Source organism: Myodes glareolus, chromosome 14, assembly GCF_982192425.1.
Source record: "Myodes glareolus chromosome 14, mMyoGla1.1, whole genome shotgun sequence".
NCBI lineage: Eukaryota > Metazoa > Chordata > Mammalia > Rodentia > Cricetidae > Myodes > Myodes glareolus.
The window spans coordinates 14,230,973-14,255,038 of NC_142039.1; the positions used below are offsets into that span (position 1 = coordinate 14,230,973).

The 24,066-nt window shown below is 39.6% G+C and overlaps 1 long non-coding RNA gene across 1 annotated transcript in view; it reads right to left on the reverse strand.

Annotated features, from left to right (window-relative positions):
- Positions 1 to 3,297: 3,297 nt before the first annotated feature.
- LOC146891923 (uncharacterized) overlaps positions 3,298 to 24,066 on the reverse strand; it is a 47,399-nt gene continuing 26,630 nt past the window's right edge. The window contains exon 4 of the long non-coding RNA XR_015004942.2: positions 3,298 to 3,656. This is a non-coding gene — a long non-coding RNA (uncharacterized LOC146891923). The remainder of the gene's footprint in view (positions 3,657 to 24,066) is intronic.

The following is a 24,066-nucleotide window of genomic DNA, read 5'->3' on the forward strand; positions in this document are numbered from 1 at the left end:
ACTGACTCTAAAATTTGGGGGATGGGGAGGAGGTTGTGCAAGATGAGCCTGGAGCCTCTGTTAGAGGTAGATAGTGTCAAATGTAAATAATAATGATAATAACATGAACTAGAAAGAAAAGAGAAAGAAGCAAGCAAAAAAAGAAAAAAAACAAAGTAAAAGAAACACTCCACAATGCTGGGAGTCCAACATGACCTAGAATCTAAACAAAGGCTTCCTAGAGTTGCGGGACTGGGAAGGCGGCTCCCTGAGCAAAGCGCACACTGGGAAACCTGGACCACCAACACCAGTGAACGTGCCGTGACATCATGAAACCTGCCATAATTCCTATCTTCCAGAGACAGACATGGGTTATCCCTGAAGCAAGATAGCTAAGCAGACTAGCCAAACTGGCAAACTCTGACTTCAAATAAGAGACCCTGTCTCAATATGTCAGGTAGAGAGCAAGGAAGAAGGACAGAAGCCAATCTCCAGTCACGTATGCACACCCATGCAGACACCCCTCACACTTTACATGTTACACCTAATGCTGAGGTAATTGGAGCTAAGTGCTTCAGTGTTTTGGGATTACAACCCAATTGTAAAATTAATATCTGGGAGTACAAACTGATATTAATATTTGAGTAAAAACATAAGAGAGTAAAGACACAAATGTGTTATGCAGAATAGTTCTTAGCAACAGATGTAGATACATGTCCTCAAGAAGGACAACTTAGCTACAGAATCCTTCAATGCAGGGTTGGGGTCCTGGGATTTTGCTAAGAATGCAGTGTGGATGTCCCATGAGGAAACAACTGCCACCTTATTCAGCGTACTCCTTTGGGTCACTATGGAGAGGACCGCACTTAACTAGTCTGTGCATTGTAAGTTGGGGTTCCAGTCTAGTGAGTGGTGTTGGAAGCTTTTTATCTCTTGAATAGTGTGTTATATACATAAGGTTGGCTCCAGTCCTTCACTATTCACCTTAGAAGCTGATTCGCTAAACTGGTGATGACAATTTATTATTCAAAAAAGTCCTTATGAAATCTTGGCAGATACCAAGGGGGAAACAACAGACTCCAATAACTGTGTTTATGGGCAAGTCTCTTGTCTTCAAAATCTTTTTCTCAACAAATAGTGAAAAAAATTGCAAAAAAATCATTATAGTGTAATACAGAAAATAAAAATGAATATGCATCAGATGGTTAAAATTTTTAAGATGATTAACTCTAAGAAAACAAATCTGAATAGCACACACGCACAGTGCACCAGCACACATGTTGGAAGCCTAGGAAAGTACTGAAGAGCCCCCAACACCAGAAGACCTGAACTTCCCTTTTCCTATCTCTTCTCCTTCTCCCTTCCCACACCTTTCCTTCCTACCCCTTCCCTCTCCTCCCCTCCCTGCCCTTTGACTTTCCACTCTTTCTTCCCACCCACTTCTCCCCTCCTCTTCTCTCTTCTTCCTTCCTTTTGATTTTCTCTCCTCTCTTTTTCTTTCTCCCTCCTTTTTCTTTTTTCCCCTTTCCTCCCTGTGAGGACAGAAGTTAATCTCCAGTCATGTATGCACACCCATACAAACACCCCTCACACACTACAAACTGTGAGCTTATTTCTACCTTGTATGAAGGTCAGAGAGTTTTAGCTTGCTCAAAGTTGTTGAGAACAAGTGTGATTACACATCCTGACCTATGGTGGGTGTGGTTACTTGGTCTTTCTGACAGTAAGATGGCCCACACAGGTAGATCCACTCCACACTGACCAATGGTCAGGATATTCAAGACAACTTCTGCTCCTTTTTTTGAAATAGGCAGTATGACTTTGGGAGTGGCCACCTTCAGGATACTTGGTCTAGGATGGGCACAGAATGCTAATGACTTGATGTCTCAAAGTATTGAAACAAATAACTGTTCTAGTTGTCCTTTGTGTCATGTTAAAGCAGTCTTTTGTCTTTTCCCCCCTGTTGTAGTGGCATCTGAAAGTGTGTGGAAAATTAAACACAGGTGATTTCAGTATTCACTGGAACTCTCTCTCGGTACTAGCCTCTGTTTTCTGTTGTATTATTTTCACTAGTGTCAACATTCTCTTTACTATTTTACTATTCACCATGGCCCTGTCCTGGTAAGTGGTATACTTGTCGAGCATGGTCCCTGACACACCCCCTTCCATCCCAGTCCCTCAACTGAAATGATCAAGACAGAGAAACAGAGAGAAAAAAAATAATGCAGAAAAATTAACAGTCCCCAAAACCCTATGACACCCATTCACACAAAGCAGTGTATGGATCATGGGGGCATCACATATAATGGGCTCAATTCAGTAACAAATTAAAAGGATGGTATGCTGTGACCAAGTGGAATCATTGTTGTGGAAAACAAGAATGATCCAAATATAAAAATCCATCAGTGTGGTATGCCAAATTAACAGAATGTAGGAGGAAAGCTGTATAATCTTTCCAATTAATGGAGAAAAAGCTGTTAGAAGTTCTGCGTGCTTTTATAACCGAATACTCAATACATTAGAGATAAAAAGAAATGTTTTCAATATTGTAATATATTGGCTACATATGAAAATAATTGGTTACATAAGAAAAGCCCAAGACTTTTCAATGCTATTCTGTAGTGAAAAATTAAAGATTTTTCCATTGGATCCAAGAACTGTACAAGGATGTCAATTACATTATTCCTCTCCATAACAGTACAGAAATTTATAGCCAGAACAGTTAAGTGAGAAAAGAAATAAAAGACATTGACACTGGAAAGAAAGAAGCAGAGTTACTTTCAATTATAGATGGCATAATCTTGTATAAAAAGCTCCCAAAGCTTTCATAGAATGTTAGAAACAATATATTTACAAAGTAGCAGATATCAAAACCAACACACAAGCCAAAATCTTTATTTCTATATTAACAGTGAAGAAACTGAAGAGAAAACTTAGAAAACAATCTCAAATATAATAGCATAAACAGAAGGAAATATTTAGAAATTTACTTGGCTAAGGAGGCAAAATGATTGTACCCTGATGTAATAAACTGTCCTGTCCCTTTAAGAAACAAGTCCTGACCACTCCATCCCCCCCTCCCCACCACCACCACCGAGGCAAGGTGATCTTCCTTAAGCTTTTACCCTGAACTCTCTTTCTCTCTCTTTTCCGCCCCCCCCCCCCACCAAGAGGTGGCTTCAACTCTACTCTCATCCCCATCTCTGTTCTCTCTCTCTCTCTCTCTCTCTCTCTCTCTCTCTCTCTCTCTCTCTCTCTCTCTCTCTGCCTCTTTCTGCTCTTTCTCCTTCTCCCCTTCCCCCTCTCCCCTCCCACTAAATAAATACCTGTTTTCTCTGCATGGCATGCCTATCTGTCTCTGTCTCTCAGCCACTGTGGCTCCTCGTGGGGCCAGCTGTCCCACTGACCCACCAAGGTCTCTTCCTCACGGCCCACATGATCTTCCACTCGCTGCTACCCTAAACCACCCGCAGTGGCCTGCTGACCCTCAGGGAACTGCAACGTTTTACCATTACAACTGAAAACTATAAAAACATTCCTAAACAAAGTTAAAGCTATCAAAATGAATGGGAAGAAATAGAAATTCTAATCCAAGTTCAGGAACCCAATCAGGGAATGGAAGTCAAGCCATGCTCAATATTATATGAGCTCTCAAGGGTTCAAACAGCCAAGGTGATCTGGAAAGAAAAAGAGTAGAGTTGGTGGAGGAACATTTTCTGCTATCAAAATTTACTAAAAAGCTATAGTAACTCAAACTGCATGCTATTAATATAAAAAGATGTTTGATCAATCAACAGAATGTAATAGGCACTGAAAAGTGCATTCTTGCAAATACAGTCAAATAATATTAAGAATGCCAAGACCAAGAGAAATATAGAATCACTTGGAAACAGAGATGCTGTGATCAGCACCAATGGCCTGTATTAGAGAGCCTTTGTACAATATGGAGAAAGATATGGATATGGACCTAGGGATTATGAATGGCAAAACTGTGAGATGTGTTGCCCATCCTTACTGGGTCTTGTATATTGTCTCTTTCTTGGCTAGCTAACTGAGGAAAGAGAAACTATGCGACTTGGGCACAGGGAGAATGAGAAGGATGCAGACAACCAGACTGTGTTCAGCCTGTGTTCATAAACAGCATCTGTCCTGCCCAGACAGGAGACTCTAGGACTCGAGACAGGCTTAGCCTCTCAAGAGCTTGTGCTGCTCTTGCAGAGGACCAGAGTTCTAGTTCCAGCACCCACGGCAGGTAGCTCACAACCTCCTGGAACTCTAGCTTCAGGACCAATGACCTCCTCTGCCTACCACAGGCACCTGAACACACGTGTGGAGCCAAACACATACATGTAAACAAAATTTAAATGCTTGTTTTTAAAAAGACAGAAAGTCAGTGTGTTGGAGATTTCAAAAGTAAGCAAATTAGCAGAGAAACAGTAATTCTAAAATGTTTCTTCCATAAGACAGGAACCCCAGGCAGACATCATGCCCTTATTTCTTCACGAAGAAAGACAGACTCCACAGCCAGGCAGATGTCCCAAGGGCACATTCTGCATGTTTGTTTTTTGTTTGTTTATTTGTTTGTTTTTCTCTCTTGTTCATCTATCATACCAGGAGGGTGGGGTTGAAGTTGCTCTACCTATTGTGCCCTAATCCCAGTGATCCAGACATGTATTAAAAAAAAATAAAATAAAATAAAAACAAAAACAAAAAACAAAACCAGAACATCAGTATCATTCCAAGGTACAGAATGAGGACAAAGGCAGTATCTGAAGGCTTTGCGTGTCTCATGCTGGACATCATGAGAGCAACAGCGAAATGCAAATATTAGAGTTCAATTTCACTTTAAATTTTAGTGAAAATTTTAGAGTGGCTATATAGGCATTTTGTCAGCACCTCATTTGTTTCCAGTTCTTTGCTTCTTACTTTTGTTGTTCTGTGCGTGTGTTTGCACACCTGTATACTGGTGGAGGACAGAATGAGTGTCATGTGTCTTGCTCTGCCTTGCTCCACCCTTTTACTTCCAGAGCTTAGCCCAGTGCTTGGATGTGGATCTCTGCATCTGCTTCCATCAGTTACTGGATAGAGTAGCTCTGATGACAATTAAGGGGTCGCCAACCAATCTGATTACAGAAGATGGCCAGTTCAGGCACCCTCTCCATTATTGCTAGGAGTCTTAGTGGGGTCATCCTTGCGATTGCTGGGAGGTTCCCTGGCATCAGGTTTCTCTCTAACCCAGAAATGCTCTCCCCATCAAGGCATCTCGTTCACTACTCTCCTCCTCAGTCCTGCCCCCATCCCACCCAACCCGATCCCTCATGTTCCCATCCCCCTCATCCCCCTCAACCCCACGCCCCACTATACCCCTAGTTTATCCAGGAGATCTCTTCTATTCCCCCTTCCCAGGGAAATCCACACATCCCTCTTTGGGCCCTTCTTATTACCTAGCCTCTCTGGAGCTGTGGATTGTAGCATGGTTGTCCTTTACTTTATACCTCCCAGCACCTTGTAAAGTTTGATTAGTAATTCCTAAGATGCCACAAAGGCTAGAATCAACTTATATACCAATTTCTGTGTGTAGATGTTTTCAACATATAGATTGTATTAAATTATAATTTTTTAACTCATAAGCAAGGAGCTGAGTTAAATTGTCTAAACAAGTCAACGATTAATTATGCAAAAAAAATGTTATTTGGAGCTGATGTGTTCTAACCAGTTTTTACTAGTATAGACAAGCTGTTATCTCTGCACCTGACCTTCATGTATAAATTGGGCTGTGGAGGTTACTTGGTTGCTACTGTTAGTTTTAACTCTAAGACTTCTGGAATCACTCCATAAATTTGAATGTCAATTTTTAGTTTTTAAAATTATTGAGTCAGGGAAGATGAGTAGTCAGTTAAAACCTTACCATGCAGGTATAATGCCCTGAGTTCAGACTGCCATTCCTGGCACCCACATAAAAAGCTAGGCATACACTTGCAATCCCAGCACTGGGCAAGAGGAGAGAAGGAGTCACAGGGCTTGGCAGTTAGACATTCTAGTTGAACAGATGAGCTCCAGGTTCCATGAGAGAACTGTCTCAAAGCTAAGATGGAAAGTGATTGAAGAAGATACTTGATGTTGACTTTAGGCTTCAAGATAAGTATGTATGTATATATATATATATATATATGTGTGTGTGTGTGTGTGTGTGTGTGTGTGTGTGTGTACACAAATATGTAAACATATATATGAAGCAAACAAAAATATTTGAAGTTTTAATGGTACCACCACACAGACAGAATAATTTGAGTCATTTCCAAAGATTTAAATGGGTTTATTTCTTGGTCAAACCACCATTCTAACTTAAAAACAACTATAGTATTTCTGAAAGTCCTAAGTGGTATAAATCCAAGTTTTGCCTTCAATATTTGCATGATCCAGTAAGCTTGTAAGCTTGCTTATGATGTCCTGAAAAGATAGAATACTGATAATTAAGGGAAGAGGTGTAACTGGAAGATGGTGGCTTGGAAGGAAAGCTCTGTCCACCAGAAATATTTCCATCTGAATATTTGGATTCAGAATTTCTGAAAAGTAGACTTCTACTCACATTGACAAACCCTGGGTGCACTTTTACTACTTATGAATATTCACACTTGAAAAGGACATTTTATGACCTGGAGAGATGGTTCAGTGAGTAAAGAGACAGCCTCAAAGTGTTGAGATGTGAGACTGGACCCCTGGGACCCACATAACAGTCAAGTGTAATGGATGTGTCTGTATTTCTGGAGCTCCTATGGTAAGATGGAAGGAAGGACAGGAGAATCCCCAGAAACTCACATGCCAGCTAGCCCAGAGCATGCACCAGCATCACCCAAGGTTGTCCTCTGTCCTCCACATGTGGGCCATGACATGCCTGTGTCTGTTCTCATACATTATCCTGCACATGTATTCTCTCTCTCTCTCTCACACACACACACACACACACACACACACACACACACATCTTTACATCTTTAAAAATATCATTTCAACAATCAATTTACATAGCATTCTATGCTAGGGATAAGGATCCCAAAATATGTAGAGAGATAATCCATGTCTATTTATTTTTCTGATCTCAGTTTCATGACATCTTCAGAGTCACTGTAGGAAGTGTCATACACAGGGAAGTCAGGAGAGACTGCAGGAGGCTGAAAGAGAGTCTCTCCCTTTAGATATCAGTGGAAAAAGGACACCATCTTTAAAATCTGCCAGAGTTCAGGATGGAGATCCTTGCAGGTAGCTATAGGTAAAGTCTTGTTAGTTTCAGAATTATTATTTTATTATAATAACTTTCAATTTTTTATAGCTTTTGGAGGTTAAGTTAAGTCTTTAGTATGTCTTCCCTGACAGGCAAATTCCTTTTTCTGTCTCAATTCTGAGTGGGTTCGAAAATACATTTCTTGTTGAGGTTAGATAGATTATCTTTTCCTTATTAAAATAATTAATTTTCTAATAACCTAATTATAAATAAAAATTGAATAAGGTTATAATTTCCCTATCATTAGCCATGATAATGAATGTCCACTTTTACAATGCCTTTATTTGGATGCTTTCTATAGAATACATTTTTTTCCATTTTAGATAAGCCCATAATGAAGTTAGGTGTGCTTATATGCCTAGTGACTGTTAATGTATAGAAAATTTATGAAAGAAATGAAGTCATTGTTCATTAAAATTAATGCAACCGTATATCATTTTCTGTAAACATACTCAGCACTAATACACAGTTGCTGCTTTCTCTAACTTGCTGACTATATAGACACCTAAGTAGATGACTGAAAAACCCTCTTCAGCAAAGCTATTTGTCAGATTTATTTTTAAATGACACTATTTTGGCAGTCATATCAGCATAGATGAAATATGATGATGATGTGGATGGCTGGATAGATAGATGATAGATAGATAGATAGATAGATAGATAGATAGATAGATAGATAGATAGACAGACAGATAGATGAGTATGTCTCAGCACATCAGTGGAAAGTTAGAAGACACATCCATGGGAGGTTGTCGTGATGAATTTTAATTGTCGATATGATTGTGTTGGAAAGACCCTAGGAGAGTATTAAATTGCACATGGGTGATACCCGTGAGAGTATCTCTAGACATTATGAACAGATTGTGAGAGCGCTAACATAATAAATGCATTAATTCCCTGATGAATTCATAATATGATGGAAATGTTGAGGTGATAATAGTAGCAGGTAGGACATTGTTGGAGGAAGTAGGCCATTGGAGCATGACATAAGAGACATCCTGCTCTTGCCTCTTCATATACCCCTCTCTCCATATTCTACAAAAATTTAGCAGCCTTTTCCAATATAAAATGCCACTATCACAATGCTCTGCCTCAGAACATACTCAGAATCAAGTAAACAATCTGTCGTATCCAGAGGAGACCCATCTGCATGTATAATCGAACACATGATCTGAATAAGTTGGTTTACAGCAAGCAGCAAAATAATTTATTGATTTACGATTTTAACTTCCTGGAGTCGATTGTCAAATCAGGTTGACTCAGGTGGCCCAGTGCTTAGTCCTCAAAGACAGAGCATAGTGAAGCAGTATTTCAGTATGTTTTGTTCTTCACACCCAAGCATATCCCCTTTAATGGTTCCTTGAATCGAGAGATGACAAATGGGTGTGAATGTTCCACTTCCAATCCTCATTCAGAGTGCTACTGCCTCATTCTCTCCCACAGAAGAGAAGAGCTAAGAATACATTGGAACGCAGAGAGCGCCAGTTGTCTGCTTCTCCCAGCTGTCAAGCTGCTGTTTTGCTAACAAGAAGTTTAGTGGGACATTCATTCTACACAGCACCATATCACAGCCAGCACAGAACACGGAAATACCCAGGCAGATGTTTAGCCGCATAGGGAAGAGCTTCACAGGATGCCAGCTCCAGAGAAACAAGAGTTCAATCACTCTGTTCTAATGATCCTAGAGGAAACAGGAAAATGGATGGAGAAGCCAGAGGGAATGGTGGGGGTTAGACCTCCTATAGCTTGAAATATAGCACCAAACTGAGTTTTCTATGTTCAAGATTTAGCAATGCAGGGATCCTTATTAAGTAAAGTTATAATTCAGAGTATGAAGTTGTAGGAGCAAAAGGATATGGTAGTCCTGCTACTAACATGAAAATCACTAAGTAGAGGGACCATTCTTGTTGAAAACTGGATTGAACTGTAGAGAAGTCAGTGGCATAGAGTACACTCCAAAGTCAGCTACAAGAGAAAAAAAAACTGTGTGGAGAATGCTCATAAGAAACCATTAAGAAACACATGGGAGAGAGCTAGGAGTTAAGAAAATGAAACTCCTTCAAGGCACAGGTTTATTTCATTTCTATTGGCAGTTAAATGCCACGGTGGCTCACCTTGACCTCTACCCCACTCCAACCTGTTCCATCCCAAAGTCATCCTTCTTTCCCCACTAGAAGTAGAGTTGCTCACCTGCTATTTCTAAAACTACTATTAATAGAACCCCCAAAGCACTCCTGTCTGCTGAACAAGTCACTGAAAATAGCAACATATTGCAATCTGCTATGGAAACTTGTCAATTAAAATAATGGATTTTTAGTTGCAAATCGTTATCACAGTTTGACTTTAAAGTGATAGATGAGTTATGGTGAGGGTAAAGGAAGGATGAAAGCAAAGAAACACTTGTCAAATGATCCCCAAATTGGCTTGGTTTCAGAAAGGAATAGGGATGTAGGAAAAAAAATTTAGACTTGTTTTGTTGACTCTAGACTGGGCATTGACTCTTAGGACAGAGCAAAAGACTCCTAGACACGACAATGTCTTTTTAAATGCATATTATATCCAATGGGCACAAACACAAAATTCTGCATTAAAATTTAAAACATTACTTGGCGACCAGCAAGTTGGTTCAGCGAGTAAAGGCACTTGTCAATAAGCTTGAGAACCTTAGATTGATCCCGGGGATCCAAATACTGAAAGACAGAACTGACTCCTGCAAGTTGCTGCTCTCCAACCTCGCTATGCACACTGTGACGCATATGCACCTGTCCCAAAGAAAATGAATGTGTAAAGTATTGAAATATTCTTAAAATGTCATGTGTGAGTTAGCCTATAAAAAATGTTTTCATATGTTTCATGTAGGTATACATGGGATGGCCATTTATAGGACAATTATTTCTTGCCAGCATAACAAGAGCCCAGATTAAGTAATGGGGTAGTAAAGGGATCTAGAAAGCCCAGTTTTCTCTTCTCCAGTGACAATTAATATCAAAGTGACCCACCTTTCTGGACTCTATTCTCACTGGTTATATTATACCTCACTTTCCTGCTTCACGTACATGGAATAACATCATACTTAGTCTCTTTGCTTGGCTTCCAGAAGTCTTTCAGGCCTTCCTTGCCAGATTAGGACCGTTCGGACACTCATACCATGAGCAACAACTGGGTTCTCAGCCTCTACATTGTGAAGACAATCATTGTTCAACCACCCAGTGCACATCCTGTAAGTCTGCCTAGTAAATTAATTCTTTGTGTTTTGGTGGGAATGAGTGAATAAATGACCATTCAAAAAGATTTTATGAGCACATGGAAACAATTTTTAATGTTCTATTCTCATTATGAAAATTAAAGCATTTTTAATTAGGGTCCCTCAATCTGACAGGAAGTAGCTTGTGTTTGGCAGTTAAAAACTCTTCCTCTTCTTGAGACCCAATTAGAATAGATCTTCAGATAACCTGGCCAAGGGTTAGGAAAGCTGAGTTCTCAAGACTAAGAGGGGAAGGAGGGAGCTTCCTTGTCCCTTTTTACTCTATACTTTAGTATTTCCTATTAGTTTCAATGGTTTCATATTTCATCTGCACTTAAAAACTATCTAACACCATCCTTTAATGAGGGAAGCTAGAGTTTTGGCCCTTCTGGGCACTCTTCTGATTCTTAGGACGGCCCTATTTAGAGTACTGAAACATTGCTACCCACGGTCCTCACCTGCCACTCTGTGGCTGGAAGTCTTGAGGGACCCATCTCACGTGTTCCTTTATTTCCAGGCATCTAACCATTCCACACAAATTGCTCTCCACCAAATGCTTGGATTTTTCCGTGACACCAAATCCCATTGTCATCTCTGTTCTAACACTGGATGCCCAATATTGCCAAATATTAAGCCACCTTCCTCCTGACGATACCATGTGAGTTGACTCTATGCTCTGGAAACCGCTTTCTCCTATGAGTTTTTTGAAAGCCAATTGGCCTTTCTTTTCCTTGTCACTGTCCACAGAGGCTGACCTCTGGCCCAGCAGCATACCGTCCTGTCTCCTGCACAAGGATGCTAGCTACTTTCACTGCCCTCTCTAATTTGCGTCGTGACTAATGTGAAGGTAGATGCTGGTGTTTGCAGCGACAGGAATAGCAACCGCAGAGGTGTTGGAAACGCTGTCACTGTAGTCTGCAGAAGCCTCTGTCAGCATTTTTCAGAAGGAAACAGCAGGGGCTTCTTATAATATAACTTTAATTACAATGGCCAAGCACCCTGGCATGGTCTGAGGAGTTGCTTATGATACACCTGCCATGAATAATCCGAACTGCCTCAAGATGAGTCTCGCAAGTGGTGCCACCCTCCAGGTGCCAGCCGACAGCTCTTTCTCGTCTTTCCTCACCTGCTCTCTCTCCTCTGTATACTGGTGACCCAGCAGCTTGAATGCAGAACAAGTAACGAAAATGAACAACCACAGCCAATGATGTCAGATGACCAAAACCCAGTAGCAAAACTTCTGTATTTGTGGCATACCTAAATACTTCCAATTTTCCAGCCATGATCTCTAAGTTCAAATTGATGAAATAAATTGAAACCATCATTGCTTGCCTTCTAACAGGAAGTTAATCCTTGGAGGTTTCTATTTCAAATCTGACCTTCAAAAGTCTAGTTAGATAATGAATCTCAAAATACAGCCAGCAGATGGCAACACAAAGACTTGCCTGGGGTTCTTTGTTCTGTGTGGTGGAGGAAGTCCAAAGGACAGTTAACAAAACCCAGAGATTACTTTATAATATGGTTTACCCGGAGACCAATTCAAGGATGAGAAAGTATTTAAATTAGATAATAAAAGCAAGCAAATCTTACTTGTTGATATTTTCTACTATTTTTGAAGATAAATGAAAATGTCTAATTGTAGGGGTCGTCCTTCCACGCCACCCACATCCCACGAGTTCCATATTGTCCTAGGGGTTAAAACACAAGACGCGCGCACACACACAGATACAGAGTTCCAGTCATCCTCAAGAAGAGAATGCCCCTTTATTTAACTAAATCCAGGGTTAAAATACCTTTGGCCCCAGTAAAGGAAAACTCCTCCCACCCGGAGGGGGCTGGGGAAACTGGCCTCTGTGGGAATTTTTCCCCAGGCAGGTGGTCGAGGGTACAAAGCAATGTCAGACAGGTTAGATGGGCCTTGGCGCCTGAGCTTCTTTGAGGCAGGTTGAGAAATTACCATTTTAAAGTAAAATAGATCCCTCAGGCTAATGTACCAGGCTATAGCAGAACCAAGGACGGAACTAGCAGGAAGCTTAGCTGGTTAGCGTAAACATTATTTACATCCAGTATTTTGGCCTCAAGGATCATGGAGGACAGGTTCCCACATCTAATCATCAGATAGTGTATAGTAATAATTGTCCCCAGGCAGAACTTCCATATTTTCTATAGTTTTAATGTAATTCCATAGAATGTGGTTGAGCAAAAAGTTAAACTGGAGAATCCTTAAACTCTCAGGGTGTGCTGTTCTATGGCTAATAAGCACAATGATGAAAGTAGTGTTGTAACTGTGGATATTTGGATAATATAAAGTATTCGTGAAACATTTCTAAAGTATATTGTGTATGTATGCATGAGTGCGCATGTGTGTGTGTGTGTGTGTGTGTGTGTGTGTGTGTGTGTGTGTGTTTGAAGCAGAGTCTCAGTTAGCCCAGGCTGGCCTTGAATTCCTGATGATACTGGCTTTAGAGTCTTAAGCCTGAACCATTTACTATGTCTGGCAAACAAAATAATTATTGAATGTTTTAAACAGTTTTCTCTCAAATGTAACATTTCAGGGTGTCAGCACCTTCCCCATTGGTGCTCCCCTCAACTGAGAAGGGGATCTGAGGCTTAAATTTCATTGGTACTGAGTGCATCTGTCTCAGCACAAGACATGGAAGGTATTGAGCCTGTGCTGCTATTATAAGGTTCATCCTTGAATGGAAGCAAACCTGTTACAGATTGAGCATCATTAACCCCCAAATCTCAAATACAACAATGTTTTCAAATCCAGTTTTGTTTTTGTATTGACAAATATCACAAAAAAGAAAATTCTACATCTGAGCTAATCTTTCATTTCTGTGCTATTCATTAAAGCGCAGATGCACTGAAAATATCAGGTAAAATTCCCTTCAGGCTATGAATTTAAGGTACGTATAAGGATGAATGAATTTCCTGTTTAGACTTTGATCTGCTCCTCCAAGAGATCTTACTACATATACCTACTTGAAAATTATCCCAACATATGGGACAGTTAAGATTTCAAATATTTTAGATAAGGGACAATCACTCATATAACTTTTTTCCTTCCACGTCCTGTTAACTTGCGTGTGGCAGGGAAGCAAGAGGACATGAGACTCAGTAGCAGATAAATGATAAATGAGTCATAAATTGGACTGAGTGTTGGTTTATTTAATTAGTTTATTAGAGTTCTCTGGAAACAGCTAGGCACTGCAAAATTAATATATACAAGAATATTTATCCATCCAATTAGGAAAACATAAATTAGTCACATCATCTATGCTGTAAAAGTCACAACTGCCAAAAGGAATTAAACAAATGGAAGGCTAATAAAAATAAATGTTTTGCAGTGCATTCTGGGTATCCTGTGCATAAGGTTTGCAAGCAATGGGGAAACACCCAAAGTTTATTAAATGGCAACTTCCTCGTGATGTATGTGGTTACTCAGAATAATCCACACCAAGTATCACCTACATTTTTATTTTTCTTCAAATATACATATTGGGTGCTTTGATCTTTTCAGCAGTGGATCTAATGGTACTTTGAAGATTTAATTTTGTATTTATTTATATACTGATGTATTAATTGTATTAGAGTTGAGACCCATAAGGATCTGTCCTTTTCTGGCACATTTTATGAGAGGTCACACACCCTGCTTGAGTTAATCACAGTTACGAGAATCACCCACTTGTTGGACAAGGATTACCATTGTATTGAACAGGCCTTGAAGGTCAAGAAAACTTGCTCTAGAACCCACTCTCTCAGAACCCCATGGACCTATTCAATTATCCCATTCAGAAGAATCCTTTGGTCTTCTCTTTTCCACCAATAAGTGGCTGAACATTAAAATCACCAAATGTGGACCAAAACAATATAAGGGAACTTAATGACTACATCCCTGTATAACCTGTCTACATTTAACTGTTTTTAAAACATGCAGTCATGCAGTCTGTAATCATTTTAGTGGATATTAAAGTTGAAACGAGTATCCCTGCCTGGGAAGAGACTGTATATTTGAATATAGTCTTTGCTTTCAATTTCCCCTGAATCTTGAATAATCTGTGAGTTGTAGTTTGCAATTTTAGAAGCCTTGCAATCTGAGACCCTGGTAGATAGGGCATATGTAAGACAGAGCAGGGAAAGTGGTAAATTAATTAAAAATAGTGTCAGGCATTCGTGAACCTTTGGTGGAGCACAAACATGCACACACACACACACACACACACACACACTCACACAGGGCGAGAGGGGCTGAAACACACTTGGCATGTACTGTCATTTCAATTCTGTGATTAGTTCATTAAATCCTCACACTTGACTGACTGTTGGGACACATGCATGCAAAGGCAGAAGTTAACTGACAATTGGTATTTCTTCTTTTGAGGACTGTCTGTTCAATTCATTGATCATTCTCTTATTGGATTTTATTTTAGTTGTTTCATTTTTTGAGATCTGATTTTTCTCACATTCTGTAGGTTGTTTTCTTCATTTTAATGATTGGTTCCTTTGACACTCAAAAGCTTTTTAATTTTGTTAAATTCCTTTGTGAAATCTTGCAATTATTTTCTGTGCAATGGAGAGTTTTTTGCTGCTGTTATTCTGTTTTGATTTCTTGGTTTTTGATTTTTTAAATCTGCCTGTGGCTACATCTTAAAATGTTTGCTTATGCTTGCATATAACAGTTTTAGAGGATCAGGTCTGTTACTAAGGCCTTGTATTCACTCTGAACTGAGTTTTGTGCAGGGTGAGAGATATGGATTTAGTTTCATCCATTTACAAGAGGATATCAAGATTTTCCAACACTGTGTTGAAGAGGCTGTCTTTTTTTTTTTTTAGTGTATATTTTCGACACCTTTGTCAAAAGTTAGTTGGATGAGGCGACTCTCTCAGATGGCCGCTTTAGAGCCACACATGTTTCTTTCCTTAAGAAACCACTTATCTGGATCTTGGGGGCTCAGTCCAGTGCTCCAATGTGGGTCTCTGTCTCAATCTCCATCCATCGTCGGATGAAGGTTTCCTCTGATCCTGACTTCCTTGCTCACGTTCTCCCTCCTTCTGCTTCTCATTTGGACCTAGGGAGTTAAGTCCAGTGTTCCAATGTGGGTCTCTGTCTCTATCTCCATCCATCGCCAGATGAAGGTTCTATGGTGATGAAGGAGGGAGAACATGAACAAGGAAGTCAGGACCGCAAGGGGTGCGTTCACCCACTGATACAAAAAGACTGAACTAATGAGAGCTCACCAAGGCCAGCTGGACTGGAACTGAATGAGCATGTGGTCAAACTGGATTCTCTGAATGTGGCTGGCATGGGGACTGTCTGAGAAGCCATTGACAATGGCACTGGGTCTTGTTCCGTCTGCATGTACTGGCTTTTTGGGATCCTAGTCTGTTTGGATACTCACCTTCCTAGACCTGGAGGGGTGGGAGGAACTTGAACTTCCCACAGGGCAGGAAACCCTGACTGCCCTTAGGACTGGAGAGGGAGGAGGAGAGGGAGTGGGGGAAGTGGGAGGGGAGGAAGGGTAAATTTTATAAATTAATAAAAAAAAAAGTAAAAAAAAAGAAACCACTTATCTATGCTTTGTAAGTCAAATCTCATTGGTTCCTTGTCTTCGTTATACCAGGACCTAGTCAACTTTTATAAAAGAAAACAATTAATTGTGGGCTTGCTTACAGTTTTGGATAGCCAGTTTGTAATCAAGGCTCAAAGCAGACAGACATGGTGCTAAAGCAGTACCTGAGACCCTTATGCTCTGATTTGCAATCAGGACAAGAGAAAGAGATACTGGAACTGATGTGGGCTTTTAAAACTTTAAAGCCCACCCCAAGTGGCATACTTCCTCCAATACTTCCTTCCCAAACAGTCTATCTTACTGGTAACTAAACAATCAAATATAGGTGCCTATGGGGGCTGGTCTCATTCAAACCACCACATTCCCCAAGATGGACTAGGGTTTGTCATTGATGTCCTATAATTTGACAGTACTCTATTTTTTATGATAAGAATTACTGAACACTCTCTGTTAGCTTGTTTCACAAAGCAGAGTACTGAGCATGAGGGTGATCTAATGGGATGGTGAGGACAGCAAAATGAACAATAGAACTGAGATTCCAACCTACCCTAACACGCTTGCGGATGCATAACACTTCTTCGTAATTTCAAGATTCTCTTAAAACGTTACTTCTCATTCTATGTAATTCTTTCCTTAGAAACTGCATTCTTCACAAATCTCATCTGATTACATGGGATGGTTTCTTCCTGGGTCTGTTGACTATTGTAAAGAATTACAGTAGGAGGCTATTTAAAATGAAATGAATTAAATTAAATTACATATTTTTAAAGATTGGTCTGGCAAGTTGGCTCAAGGATAAAAATGCTTTTCATGGCTCACAGTGTGAGGAAATAACCAGCTCCTAGAAGTGTCATCTGACTTCTATATGTGCCCAGTGCCCAGACTCACAAACATACAACACACGTGCACACAAATTCAATAAAATAGTTTTATAGTTTTGTTAGTCCCATTACAAATGCTTGCTTGCTACCTGTGCCTACTGGCCATCAAGGAACAACATAAACAAAGGAAATTTTAATAATGGCAGCAGGCCATTGGACAGAACTGGTTGAGAAGGGGTTTTATTTGCAGAGACTGTATTCTAGGGACCATCATAGGCTTTGCTTCTTTTCCATGGCCATTCAAAAGCACAACAGACCCTTTCACTGACTGATGCAGCCTGCACTTAACCAGTCAATGGTTGCAAGTGGAGAAAAGGACTCCAATCCTGTTGGCTTTGTTCTTTATGTGCCCTGTGCTTGGAAGAATGGATGAAATGCTGTTTTCCTACCCGAAGCAGAAGGTTGGCATCCATCCTTTCTTGGGACACAAAACAGTGTTTCAAATCAGAATAACTCACTACCTAAAAATATGCTAAAACACAGACCAAATGGAAGCATATCAAAATTATGTTGCCTATCAGTAAACCGCTGTAATCACTTACTATTGTTAGCTAAACTTTGGAATTTACAATAATTTACTGACTCCTATATTCCATACTTTTCTTATATATAAAGAAGAATGGAGGTTTTATGAATAAGTATTTATCTCAGTTTTAAAGAAACTTGTCAGCAGAGAAAACGCTCAATAAAAACTCTAGTTTTAGCAACTGTTGGATAGGGATCATCACATCCTTTATTTATGGTTTTTGATCCCAAGACTCCGTGACTGGAGCCTCAGTTTTAAGTTACTTCCCCCAATCCCACCCTCCCCACCCCCCGTGTGTGTGTGTGTGTGTGTGTGTGTGTGTGTGTGTGATATGTACATGTCCTTGTGAGTACTATGGATATATATGGCAGTCAGAAATCAACATGAGTATCTTTTGCAATTGCTTTCTAAGTATTTTTTTTTTTGAGACAGGTCTCTCACGGAATCAGAAGCTCTCTGCTCTATTAGACTGAATAGCCAATAACCTGTAAATCTCCACCTACCCCCCAATCCCCAGGACTGAGGTTGCAGGTGCACACCATTGTGCTTTCTATGTGGACGCTGGGTATTTGAAGTCCTCATGTATATACTGCAAACTTTATTAACTTAGCCATTTTCTCAGCTCCTATTGCTGTGGAGTTGAGAAAGTCAGATCATCATGGGATTATACCTGTCAATTACTGAATAACACTTGTGAAACCCCAAAACAATTGGAAAGGTAGCAACACACTTTTAAATGACACAAGCTTCCAAGGGGAAGAATATTTCAAACTAAGCAAAAATGAAAATAGCATCAAATTTTGTAGGAAGTTGGAAAATAGTATAATTAATAAATTTTCTGACATTGAGCTATGATGTGGGAAGTCCTTCTGTATATGTGCTGCTTTTATTGGTTAATGAATAAAGAATCTACTTTGGCCTGTGATAGGGCAGAATAGAGCTAGGCAGGGAAAACTAAACTGAACGTTTGGAGAAAGCAGGTGAAGTCAGTGAGAAGCAGTGTAGCTGTCAGAGGAGAGAGACTCCGGAATGTTGGCGGTAGGCAATGCACGGATTAATAGACATGGATTGATTTGAGATGTAAGAGTTAGCTAGAAATATGCATAAACTAATAGGCCAAGTAGTATTGTAATTAATATAGTTCCTGAGTGATTATTTTGGGTCTGGACAGCCGGGAAATGAACGAGCAGCCTCTGCTAACAGAACTAATTTTGCATAAGTATGGTAAAGTACCAGTTGATTATTATTTACTATTATTATTTTTATCTTATTATTATTTGTTATCCCAGCACTGCGGTAATATATCTTTTAACACAATTAAAGGAAAAGTTTATATAATGATAACATGGAATGATAAAATATTGACAACCAACATCCGTTCATGATATAAACTCACAAAACTTAAAAATTAAGAATCTCTTGAACATAATAACGAATAACAAAGAAGAAACAATATGATTTTAAGAAATTGGGTATTTCTTCAAAATTTAATTCTGAGAATACAATTAACCTTCTCCACATTGTGCTAGATAACCTAGCCAATGTGTAAAAGCAAGAAATGGGGACAACAAAGATACTGATTGGAAGGAGAAAAGAAAAGATTTGTAGATTTGTAGGCAGATCTACAGTTGTCTGTGTAGAAAACACTGAGCCAACGAAAGTGCTCCTAGACTAAGTGAATACACCAAGATGGCTGGATAGAAGATTAACATAATCAAAACAATGCCTTTCCATATAAATACACAGAATTGGAAGCTGAAATCATAATATTGATTTATGTACACGAAATATAAAATATTTATCTATAAATCTTAAAAGTATGAATAAAGGAGATTGAAAAATGCTACTAACAGACATAACAATTGTGTACACATGTGGAGAAATAGGTCGTAGTCATGGATAGTAGGGCTCAATAGTGTGATCAGTCCTTCCCACGCTGACCTATAGAATCAAAGCAATTCCATGCCTAATACAAGTGCATCATTGTACAAATAATCATGGTTAGTCTAATGTTTCCTGCTGCTGTGATCAACAATGCAGCCAAAGCAAACCGGAGAAAGGGTTTATTTTACCTTTCAGGTTATACTTTATCATTAAAGTAAACCAAGGCAGGAACTCAGAGTGCAACTGCTTGCAATAGAAACCAGCAGAGGAGTACTGCTTACTGGTTTGCTCCCAGGCTCATGTTCTTTCTTACAGAGCACAGGTCTGCCTGGTCAGGGATAATCATGTCTGCAGTGGGTTGGGCTCTCCTGCGTAATCAGCAATCAAGAAAATGCCCCCACTGACGTGTCCACTAGCCAAAACAATTGGAAACCCCTCAACTGAGGTCCCCTCTTCCCAGCTGAAAATCAAGATTTCCCATTACAGTAGTTTATATAAAAAGACAAAGATGGAGAATAGACAGCAGAACATTGAAGACTAGTAAAGGAGTTACACTATCAAATCTGAAGACTTTCTATAATGCTACAGTGGTCAAGACAAAATCATATTTGACAAAAAATAAACAAGCAGATCAAAATGACAGAGAGTTGATAGATTTATTTTTAAAGTATCAAATGACTTTTCACAGAGGAAAAAAGGCAATTCTGTGGAGAAAGAATAGACTTCCATAAAATAGCTGGCATATCTGGGTATGTACAAGGAAAACATGACTTTATACAGAACTTCCATGTTTCATTAAAAACTAACTCCATTAATGATAAGTCAAAGCGTAAAATATAAGCCTATAAAGCTTATACTTCTAGAAGATAGTATGTGGGACAATCCATGTAACAAAAGATTTGGGGGAAAGTGATGAGTTGGACATCGTTAGTTTTTTTTTAAATTGAAGCTGGGGAGGTCGTTCATGGGGTGAAGTGCTTCCTGTGCAAGCAGAAGGACTTGAGTTCAGATCCTCAGAACCCATGAGAAAACCAGGCTAATCATGAATATCTGGAACCCCAGTAGCAGAGGGATATTTTGGGGCAAGATAGTTAGGTCGAGTTTGCTGGCCAGCTAGTTTGGCCAAAAAGGGAAACTCCAGGTTGAGTAAGAGACCCTGACTCAAAAAATAAAATAGAGAAAAATATGTCAATGAAGTCAGCCTCTGGCCTTCTTACATGGACACACAGATAAGGGCACTCCCATACAAATAACACACACACCACATAATAACAAACTTAAGAGAGGGCTAAAGTGTAAAATGTAAAGAAGACATGAAGGAGCACTGTGGTTTGTTGCTGGAAGAACGATGGAAAGATAGTTAGTTTGTAAAAATAATTTAACAATGCCTTACAAATCTATATATAATCTTGTATCACCCCGTAATGGATCTTGGCATTCACTCAACTGAACTGAAAATGTGTTCCTTCACAAAAACCTGCTCAAATACATTCATACCAGATTTGTTTGCAGTTACTCCAGATAGAACCAAACGATGTCTCCCACAGGTGAATGGATAAACAAATGTAATATGGCATGTCAATACAATGAAATGTTGTACACCAACGAAAATGTGGTTGAATAAGCTAGGAGGGATGCTCATGAAGAGGTACAGTGTGTGCACAGTAGGGCTGTGGAACAGCTCTGCCTATGTACAAGCATGTATGCATTAAAACTTGGAGAATTGGGCAATGTAACCAGTGAACCATAATTTACACTATGAACATTATTTGCTAAAATAATTCATGTATAATTTTGATGTAACTATTCCGAAACAAAGTACTAGTAATAGCGGGGAGACTGGGATGTGAGGGCAATGTGGATGAGTTTCTGAGAGCTCTCCTTGTGCGACCTCTCAGTGGTCTTCAACAGCTACAGGAGTTCCCTGTTAGTCCTTTAAAACACTAGCCCAGTGACTGACCAGCAAACTGAGTTGAGCTGTTTTAATGATACAACTTTGGAATTGGAGCGATGATGAGCGCATCTGAGGTGCTGTTTATCTGTGGGCTCAAATCTCCTAGTCCTTGTAAGAACTGAGAGCAGCCTCAAACGATGTCTAATCACAAATGCTATTTACTGTGTCACTCTGCCTATGTCCATCTGTCGTATGACTAATGGCTAATGTATTTTGAAGATGTTGTCATTGTTGCATTTACTGAAACTTTAGAATTTAAATATAATTATATTGTTATTTCATATCTGATAGTACCACTGAAAAAAGTTGGAATTTTTTTGTAAAAAATATATTATTAATCTCCAAGAAATGTTAGCATGCCAGTAAAGATGCTCTGAAGTGCCTGTGCCCCCCAAATTCAACCTGTTCACTTCCCAAAATAGTCAAAATATTCACACACAGCTGTCGGCATAAACAAAACTGTGCCCGGTGCATGGTGTGAAGAGGATTTGTAAAAATTCAAACAGAAGCCTAGCTGCGTCGGTCCCCACACAGGTTAGAAAGTTATCCATTCTGTGTGAGTCAGCAGAATCCAGCCAGCCTGAACCACGCAAATGAAAAACCGCGTGCTGAAGAGAAGGCAGTCGGAGCCAACAGTTCTAGGAAGCTGCCAGCTGCATTTAGTTAGGTTGTGAAATAATGTGGTGTTAACTGGCTTCGCCTGACATTTTAATATCTGTAGAACCCATTACATCATGTTGCATTCCTTAAATATCTACAATAAAATGCCTTCTTAAGTAAAAAAAAAAAACCTACATTATTCGCACATTATTAAGGACAACAAACATAAATGCTGTGAGGGGAAGCTGGGGCAGGAAGCGATGTTCTCAGCCTGTAGCTGTTAGAACACTAGACTCAATATCTGGAAGTTCTCTGAAAGTGGGTTTTTAGATCCATCTGTCGTTAAATATCTCCACACTTTCCCAAAGTCTATGCGGTTTCTACTTTTTGATAGGTGCTCTATGCTTCCCCAAAGAGTATGGGGTTTCTACTTCGTGATAGGTGCTACATAGCTGGGTAATGACAAATATTAAATACTTAAAAACCAGATGCCACCAACCAGCGTCCTCTTTTTCACTCTCCTGTCATTTCTCATAAAACTGGAGCACCTTATAAGGGGGATGATTTGAAGACCATCCATCAGCAGTCAGAAAATATGCCTTCACTCACATATCCCTTCAACTAGGCAGAGGTAGTCCATGAGCCAAATTACCTGGATTTTATGCTGAAAATTATTCTTATTTGTGACAACCAAATAAAATAATAGCCACAAAATTTCTCTAAAAATAATACATAAAGAAATTAATTAATTAATTGAGTATAAAACCAAAACTTTCTAGTCTCTCTTGCTTTATACATATTACTGTTATAAACAATATTAGAAATTGAGTTAGAGGACTGGAAAGATAGCATAGTGGTTAAGAGCACTGACTGTTCTTCCAAAGGACCTGGGTTCAATTCCCAGCAACCACATTGTAATCCGCAACTGTCTGTAACTCCATTTCCAGGGAATCTGATATCTTCAGACATACACACATGCAAAAACTCTAGTGGACATAAGATAAATAAATAAACAAATCTTTTAAAAAAGAAAGGAAGGAAGGGAAAAGGGAGAGAGAGAGAGAGAGAGAGAGAGAGAGAGAGAGAGAGAGAGAGAATAAATTAGAAAGATGTCCACCACTGTGGAAAAAAATATTTGAGAACTCAGGTTCCCGGAATAAAAGACTGGTTTGGCTCACAGTTTCAGAAAATTTACTCTGTGTTTAGTTAGGCCACTATTTTAACATCATATTGGAGGGCACATGGTGGGCTAACTGATAGAAAACCTCAGTTGCTTGCAAAAAGCAGGAATCCTGTGAAATTACTTGCTTGACCCTTAGTGGTCAACCAAACCCAGGGAGGACTGCTGGTTGAGATGGCCTGTTTCCCAAGAGAGTCTGTTTGCTCAAGCAAACAGTTCCAGAAAGAAGAGAACACAGGTCAGCACACAGCCCTCTACAACTTTTTCAATGGCCCCATTCCCAAGCCTCTAGGTAAAGTCCAAACATTCTCCTCACTCCATGCAGACCCTACATTGCCATCGCCGAGAGGCTGCTCATCCCTGTGTGTTCTAATAAACGCAGTCTAATAACCACAGTCTCGCCTGCTGAGGTCAGACTCTGGCCTCTCTTGACTTTCGTTTCTACATTCTGCGTTCTAAATCTAACAGTGATTCCTCCCTGACAACTGGAATACAAGGGATGGGGAAGAGACGTGTTTCTGGTCCTAATATTCTTTTGAAGGACACAATCCTAGTGACCTCACCACCTCTCCCGGGTACCACTTTTTCTAGTCTCCACAATTCCTACAGTGCCAGCCACTTGGGACCAATCCTTAGACACAAGAGCATCTGTGGACCTTAACATCACACCACAGTAGAGCTGAAGCATTCTGTCCTTGCTGTGCTCCGTATCTAAACTAGGTATGATGACAGTTTTTGTCTAATAACCTCACTCTTCCCATCCAAGACTTAGAAAACAGAGCCTTTTGCAACAGTTTCAAAAAGTACAGGTTTAGGGGCTTGAAAATTATAAAACTTTAATACCCCTCATTATGAAAATAATATAAAAGTACTATTGTAGAATTACAAACAAGAGTAACTCTATAAAAAATAAACACTCAAAAAATAGATCATTTTAAATTTGAAATGTCAAAAAAGTCACAA